A 7479-nucleotide genomic window follows, 5' to 3' on the forward strand; every position below is an offset into this window, starting at 1 on the left:
CACATCCATGAGCCCTGAGGAAGGTCACAGACCGAAAGCTTGGCTATTGAAGGGGGGGGGGAATGATTTAAGTGTGCAGACATTTTTCTTAGGTAGTCTTTAATTTTTGTTTAGCACGCTTTTAATCATTAGTGCGGTGTAATCTAAATCTACACATCCATAAAATACAATAAAATAAAATAAATAATTCAGTTAGATCATGGCAACGTTACCACTGTCAAATTTTTCATGTTATTAATGCAGCTGAGACTTTGCTTCTCAGGTGGGGATGAAACGATGGGACACGAGCCCTCAGTCATCACCATCCCTCACTCTGGTTTTGTGAAAATAGAGAGACTGTCACAGATATTGTTTCTGCTTTTTCTTTATAGTTTTCAGTTTTTTATTATTATTTTTTTTCTTTGTTTCAGTCTGCCATCAGACAGCTTGTGGTGATGACTTGGATATCGTGGAGTAGGATATCGTGGGCTCCAGGAAGGGTGGGGGTAGTTGTAGCCTCCTCTTTCTACTGAATGTTTGCAGTGGTGTATAGACATGCATAGTTTCTGTTTGAGATACTTTCCACAAAGCTGCGAGTTGTCATATGGCACATCGATGACTTGGCTTGTGCATAGCAGAGTGAAAAGCAAGCAGGCAGAAGTGGGTGCAGGGGTGTGGTGCCTCCCCTTTTTTGTGGGAGTCAATTGTTGTGCATGATTTCAGGTGGCTGGTCGCCCATGGCAAGTAGGGTGAACGCAGGTTGTGACGATGGCCTGGGGCAACTACGCTGCAGCCATATCTAGCCTGTGGTGGGGGCCCCTAGGCTACAGCCATATGTAGCCTGTGGTGGGGGGCCCTAGGCTGCCCCCCTCGGCAGCAGCCATATCTGGCCCCTACACTACAGCCATATCTAGCCTGTGGTCCCGTCCCCCCCACCAGGCTGCAGCTATATGCGTCCTGTGGTGGGGGCCCTAGGCTGCCACCATATCTACTTGTAGCCTGTGGTGGGGGGCTCTAGGCTGCAGCCATATCTGGCCTGTGGTGGGGGCCTCCGAGGTTACAGCCATATGTAGCTTCTGGTGGGGGGCCCTATACTACAGCCATATATAGCCAGTAGTGGGGCCCCTAAGTTGCAGCCATATATAGCCTGTGCTGGGGGGCCCTAGGCTACAGCCAGTGGGGGACCCTAGGCCGAAGCCATATCTAGCCTGTGGTGGGCCCCCCTGGGCTGCAGCCATATCTAGCCTGTGGTGGGGGGCTCTAGGCTGCAGCCATATCTAGCCTGTGGTGGGGGGCCCTAGGCTGCAGCCTTATCTGGCCTGTGGTGGGCCCCCCTATACTACAGCCATATCTAGCATGTGGTGGGGGGCCCTAGGCTGCAGCCATATCTAGCATGTGCTGGGGGCCCCTAGGCTGCAGCCATATCTAGCCTGTGGTGGGGGCCCTAGCCTGTGATGGGGGCCCCTAGGCTGCAGCCATATCTAGCCTGTGGTGGGGGGCCCTAGGCTGCAGCCATATCTAGCCTGTGGTGGGCCTCCCTAGGCTGCAGCCATATCTAGCCTGTGGTGGGGGGCCCCTAGGCTGCAGTCATATCTAGCCTGTGGTGGGGGCCCCTAGGCTGTAACCATATCTGGCCCGTGGAGGGGGGCCCTAGGCTACAGCCATATCTAGCCAGTGGTGGGGCCCCCCTAGACTACAGCCATATTTAGCCTGTGGTGGGGGCCCTAGCCTGTGGTCGGGGCCCCTAGGCTGCAGCCATATCTAGCCTGTGGTGGGGGCCCCTAGGCTGCAGTCATATCTAGCCTGTGGTGGGGCCCCCTTGGCTACAGCTATATCTATCTACCTGTGGTGGGGGCCCCTAGGCTGCAGCCATATCTAGCCTGTGGTCGGGGCCCCTTAGCTGCAGCCATATCTAGCCTGTGCTGGGGGGCCCTAGGCTACAGCCAGTGGGGGGCCTTAGGCTACAGCCATATCTAGCCTGTGGTGGGGCCCCCTTGGCTACAGCCATATCTTGGCTGTGGTGGGCGCCCCTATGCTGTAGCCATATCTGGCCCGTGCTGGGGGCCCGTATGCTACAGCCATATCTAGCCTGTGGTGGGGCCCCCTTGGCTACAGCCATATGTATCCTGTGGCAGGGGCCCTAGGCTGCAGCCATATCTAGCCTGTGCTGGGGGCCCCTAGGCTGCAGCCATCTACTCTGTGGTGGGGGCCCCTATGCTGTAGCCATATCTAACCTGTGGTGGGGCCCCTAGGACACAGCCATATCTGGCCCGTGCTGGGGGCCCGTATGCTACAGCCATATCATGCATGTGGTCGCGGCCCCTAGGCTGCAGCCATATCTAGCCTGTGGTGGGGGGGCCCCTTGGCTGTAGCCATATCTGTCCTGTGGAGGGGCCCCCTAGGCTACAGCCATATCTAGCCTGTGGTGGGGTCCCCCAGGCTGCAGCCATATCTAGCCTGTGGTGGGGGCCCCTAGACTACAGCCATATCTAGCCTGTGGTCGGGGCCCCTAAGCTACAGGCATATCTAGCCTGTGCTGGGGGACCCCTAGGCTGCAGCCTTATCTAGGCTGCGGTGGGGGGGGCAGGCTGCAGCCATATCTGGCCTGTGGAGGGCCCCCTAGGCTACAGCCATATCTAACCTGTGGTGGGGCCTCTAGGACACAGCCATATCTAGCGTGTGGTGGGGCCCCCTAGGCTGCAGCCATATCTAGCCAGTGGTGGGGGCCCCTAGGCCGCAGCCTTATCTAGGCTGTGGTGGGGGCCCCTAGGCTGCAGCCATATCTAGCCTGTGGTGGGGGCCCGTAGGCTACAGCCATATCTAGCCTATGGTGGGGGACCCTAGGCTGTAGCCATATCTGGCCTGTGCCTTTTCTAGTGTCTCACGGTGACCTGCGCATGGCTTTAGTGAGGTGCAGGTGAGGGTGGAGGCGCAGTGCCATTACTCCCTTCCTCCTCCACCACCAGTTCCCACGTATCCACCATGTCACGGCAGCCTGATCGTCTGTCCCGTAGTGCAAGTGGAGGGTGGGGGCGCAGAAGAACCATTGCCCCACTTCCTCAATCACCTCTTGCACCAGTTCCCAGACCTCCAGCATCCTCATCCTCCACCAGCTCCCACATGTCCTGCATGTTGCGGCGGCCGCTCCAGGTCCAGCTGTAGGTGTCGCAGGTCTTGGGGAGGGTGGGGAAGTGCAGGACGTCTGGGTAGCAGCTCAGCAGCGACGCCCACGAGTGCAGTGCTTCCCAATGCTTGGAGGCCATCAAGACAAGAGAGGAGAGGAGAGGAGAGGAGGAGAGATGAGAGAAGAGGGGATTAAAGGAGAAAAGAGGAGGGGAGAGGGGAGGAGAGGAGAGAGGGGGAGAGGAGAGGAAGACCTATTAATGCTTCTAATTTTAACTTTAACTTTACTGGTAGATGACTTGGAAAAATATGTAGACTGTCGACTGTCAAAAAATCAGTGAAAAATGTAATTTGCATAATTTGGAACACAGTGTACACATCGCTTTACAAGTCAAGTCAATGTGATTTCTATTTCAAAGCAATGGAGGTTGACCCAAAGTGCTTTACACATACGTGACACAATGGGAAAAAAATAAGCATGACCCTTTTTATAAAAAGATGGCTATGATGTGTGTGTGTTTGTGTGAATGTGTGTGCGTCGTGCGTGTGTTACCTGTGTGATGTAACGTTGCATGTCCAGAGTCTTTGTGGTCCTGGTGAACTTGACATGATGCATCTTGGGAAAGCTGAGGGACCTGGTGCGCGGCTGGAAGTTCTCCCTCAGGGACGGCTTAATGGAGTATGGGCTGTCATTGTTCCCTTGCACTGAAGAGGGACAGGAGGACATTATAATGAAGAGCTTCGTTGCAAAATGAATTTTGGGACACTGACATTTTTGTATTGGGCATTGCATTGTAATGGAGTATGGGCTGTTGTTCCTGACAGCCCATACTCCTTGCACTGAACATTAAGAAGAGATAAGAAGTTTAAAGCCTGCACATCCTAAGAAAATAACCGTCTGACCTGGGAGCAGGACTGATAAGTAGATCATGAGTAGGCTAGATAAAGATGAAAAAGTCAGATTTTTTTTCTTTTTTATGGAGGGTGTTCACCCGAAACGTTATGCAAAAACAAAAAAAGTGGGAGCAAAAAAATCCTGGTTGAAGCTGACTTTTTCATTTAGGAATATTTTGGGAAACTGACATTTTTGTATTGGAGTATGGGCTGTCATTGTTCCCTTGTACTGAACATTGAGAAGAGAGGTGAAAAGGTGAAAGAGTAGGTTGAAGCTCGTACATCCAAAAAACATCTTACCTGAGAGCAGGACAACGAAATGATTGCACCAAGGAGTATCCAATAACTAGTTCTAAGTGTAATACTGTAATTGGATATAGCCTACAGCTTGTTGAAATCAGCAGAAAAGGGGTGTTACTCGCACTAGCAAGGCAAGAACACTTCACTTAGAGAAACGCCCACAGTCACAGGCATCATGCACGTCAGGAGTCAGGAGATGGCCAGAGTAATTTCAAGCCATACACTTCAATGTAAACTTCAACAAGTTACTTCACAGTGCAAAAATGGTGTGTCAATGTTTCAGTGTAAACTTATACTTGTAAACGTAGGTAGTGTATTTACAACATTGTGGAGGGTCAAATTCCACCAAGGAGTCAAATGAGTATTTACAACACTTAAGTCAGGTCAAGTCACATTTATTTGCATAGCCCATTTGATGCACAGAATGAGTGACCAAAGGAGGGCAAAAAATAAATAAAATAACAACCCACAATTGCAGAATTGTGTCAAGATGTGTTATTGAAAATCTTAATACTGCTCTCCACCCGATTGTTGAGTAGGCTACAGTGCAGTATTTTTGCCGTATGCTTCCTTGCCATTTTGAGTCAAAAAGATGATGGATATGGTAAAAACTGCAGGATTATTATTGAAAATGAATGGGGTATTATTTCTGTTGAGTTAGAATTAAACTGGTGAGTTAACACCAAAACGTGGCATGGAAATCTAGCCTGGTGAACCAGCGCCACCCGCTGGACGGCAAAATGTTTTGTCTACGGGTGGGTCTGGCCTCGCATAATGATTCAATGAAGCCATAGTGCCATGAATCTGGCAAACCAATTACAACGCAAAGATGTGTTTTGAATCAAAGCGGGCAGGGTTTTGAGAGAAGGTTGTTCTCATCAACAATCTTCGGATGTATTATGCATCGAGGCCAGACTAAATTAGACATCCACATTTAGTCTGGTTTATCAGGCTAATGGAAATCTACAGGGTAAATCGAAGAGTGAAGTGTGGGACACCAGGTCAACAAAGAAGAACAGCTGACAGCAAAGCATCAAGGATATCTGGGCTTCCATAACTCCCATGCATTGTTTCTGCCATTGACTTCAATGTTAAACGCATCATGGCCGTTATTAAGACAGAGAGAGTCCTAACAAGTATTGAACATTGCATGTTATGTAGAAAGTACCAAATTTCAACTGATTTAATGTGACCCGAATTTTGATGAAGAAAATTTTTATTTTATTACAATATTCTAATGATGCGAATTCCCCAATTCATGGGTTTTTCGAGCTGGAAGGCCAACATATATATAAAAAAAAAAAATAATGATTGGAATAGTTAAAAAACTGGGCCATGAATCTACAATCCATGACAGTTTAAAGGGACACTGTGCAGGAAATGGTCAAGAAAGGTACTGCAACTATGCTGCTTATTGAAATTGGGCTGCCTATTGCCAAATTTGATCTTTACATGAGTAAAGTAGTAGTAGAGTTTTACTGTCACTATATAAATATAGTGAGATTATGTTTAGTAGCATCCCACAAATGCCCACAAAATAAAATATATATTAACAGTAAATAAATAATATATACAAATCCATAAAAATCCATGTGCTGTAACATCTTGTTGTCGTGTGTGCAGCTGGTGTACCAAGATGTAATGCTGTATGTAATTACTGATTCAATTGTACACCTGTAGAAGTTAGTGAGCAGATCTTGTGGTAGCTGGGCCTTCTTTAGAGTGAAAGTTTACTAAGTATTAAACAAATATTTTCTAGTATGGTCCAAGTACAGTCGTTTTTGCAGCTAAAAATGGCTATTTTTGGAAATTCAAAATGGCGGACCATGGAGAAGATCCCCCTTTTCATGTATGAAAAGTGCAATTTTTCCAGTCATAATGAAAACTTAGAATTTGAAAGTGGTGGTAAGTATTCATGAAAAAGGTAACATTAGTGAATGGGCAGCATGAATTCTGGAAATAAACAACTAAAAATCTCACAGTGTCCCTTTAACATTACTGATGGAATCATGGAAATAAATCAACTTTTTCATGCTATTCTAATAAAAAGGCCTGGAGCTGTATTAATGCCCCACCACTTTCCAAGTCAAACCTACACCTCTGAATGGAGATAAGACCGAACCGAAAGTGAAGGCATCACAGCCACTACAGTTAAACAGATTCAACCTGGTTATAGGCCTACTTTCCCATGCTATACATTCGTATTCATGGAGCCTTACATGCTATTTTATGGTTTAGGGTTTATTCATTGCATGAGGATTACTTCTGAAAACCTTCCAATCTCTAGCTATTACATTTCAATGTATTTCCTTAGGGGGATAGCCCCTTGATATACTGTAAGATATCATTTTCGAGGGGGTCCCCAAAATATATCAAAACATAAACCATGACTGTGTAGAAGAGATGAGAAAATGCCAACTAGAACTTGCCCACCCAGATAGTAGGCTACCACTATATTTTGGATATTTAATTTGGCCCGAGGACTAACAGCACTGGTGAAGATTGAGTCACAGGCACACACAGTCTAGCTAGCCAAACACACAGAGGATATTACACCAGTTGGCACTTCAGTGCTTGGAGTTCAACAAGCCAGCAGTTTCCAAACATTACAATGACATTGTGGCCCATATACCAGTAGATTCCGACCAATGTTCCCCTTACACCTGTTGTGCCATACTATTTTTTCTGTGCACCCCCCTTCACAACCATAGTCTGTGTGTCATCGCCCGATTGGGATATATCAAATAACGATAATAGTAGTTATGTTCAGAGATGCAGTAGATTATTATGCAGTTCGTAACTAATGGGAGTTTACATTAACTGTTGAATAATTCATTTTGTTTTGCTATACTTTTTCTTCCAACTTGCTGCTGACCCCCTTGCACCCCTTCACGGCCTCCAAGAGGTCCCCAGCCCCCACTTTGAAACCCATTGCAATAAGCACGTTTGGCATGGTGGCTGGCCTTGGTCCCAGGATGCCTTAAGCGGAGATCATGCAGGATGAGGTCTGCACACATCCACAGAGGAAAGTGAAATGGAGTAAGTGGCAGGACGATTAAAGGCCTTCACACATGATGGGTGAATGAAGGAGGGATTAAACGTCTGACAAGGCGGGAGAAGCTAAGACAGCTGCCAATCACTCCTTGACCCCTTCCCAAAAACATGAGAAATAGACATGCAAAC

This window comes from Engraulis encrasicolus, chromosome 5 (assembly GCF_034702125.1).
Source record: "Engraulis encrasicolus isolate BLACKSEA-1 chromosome 5, IST_EnEncr_1.0, whole genome shotgun sequence".
NCBI classification, from domain to species: Eukaryota; Metazoa; Chordata; class Actinopteri; order Clupeiformes; family Engraulidae; genus Engraulis; species Engraulis encrasicolus.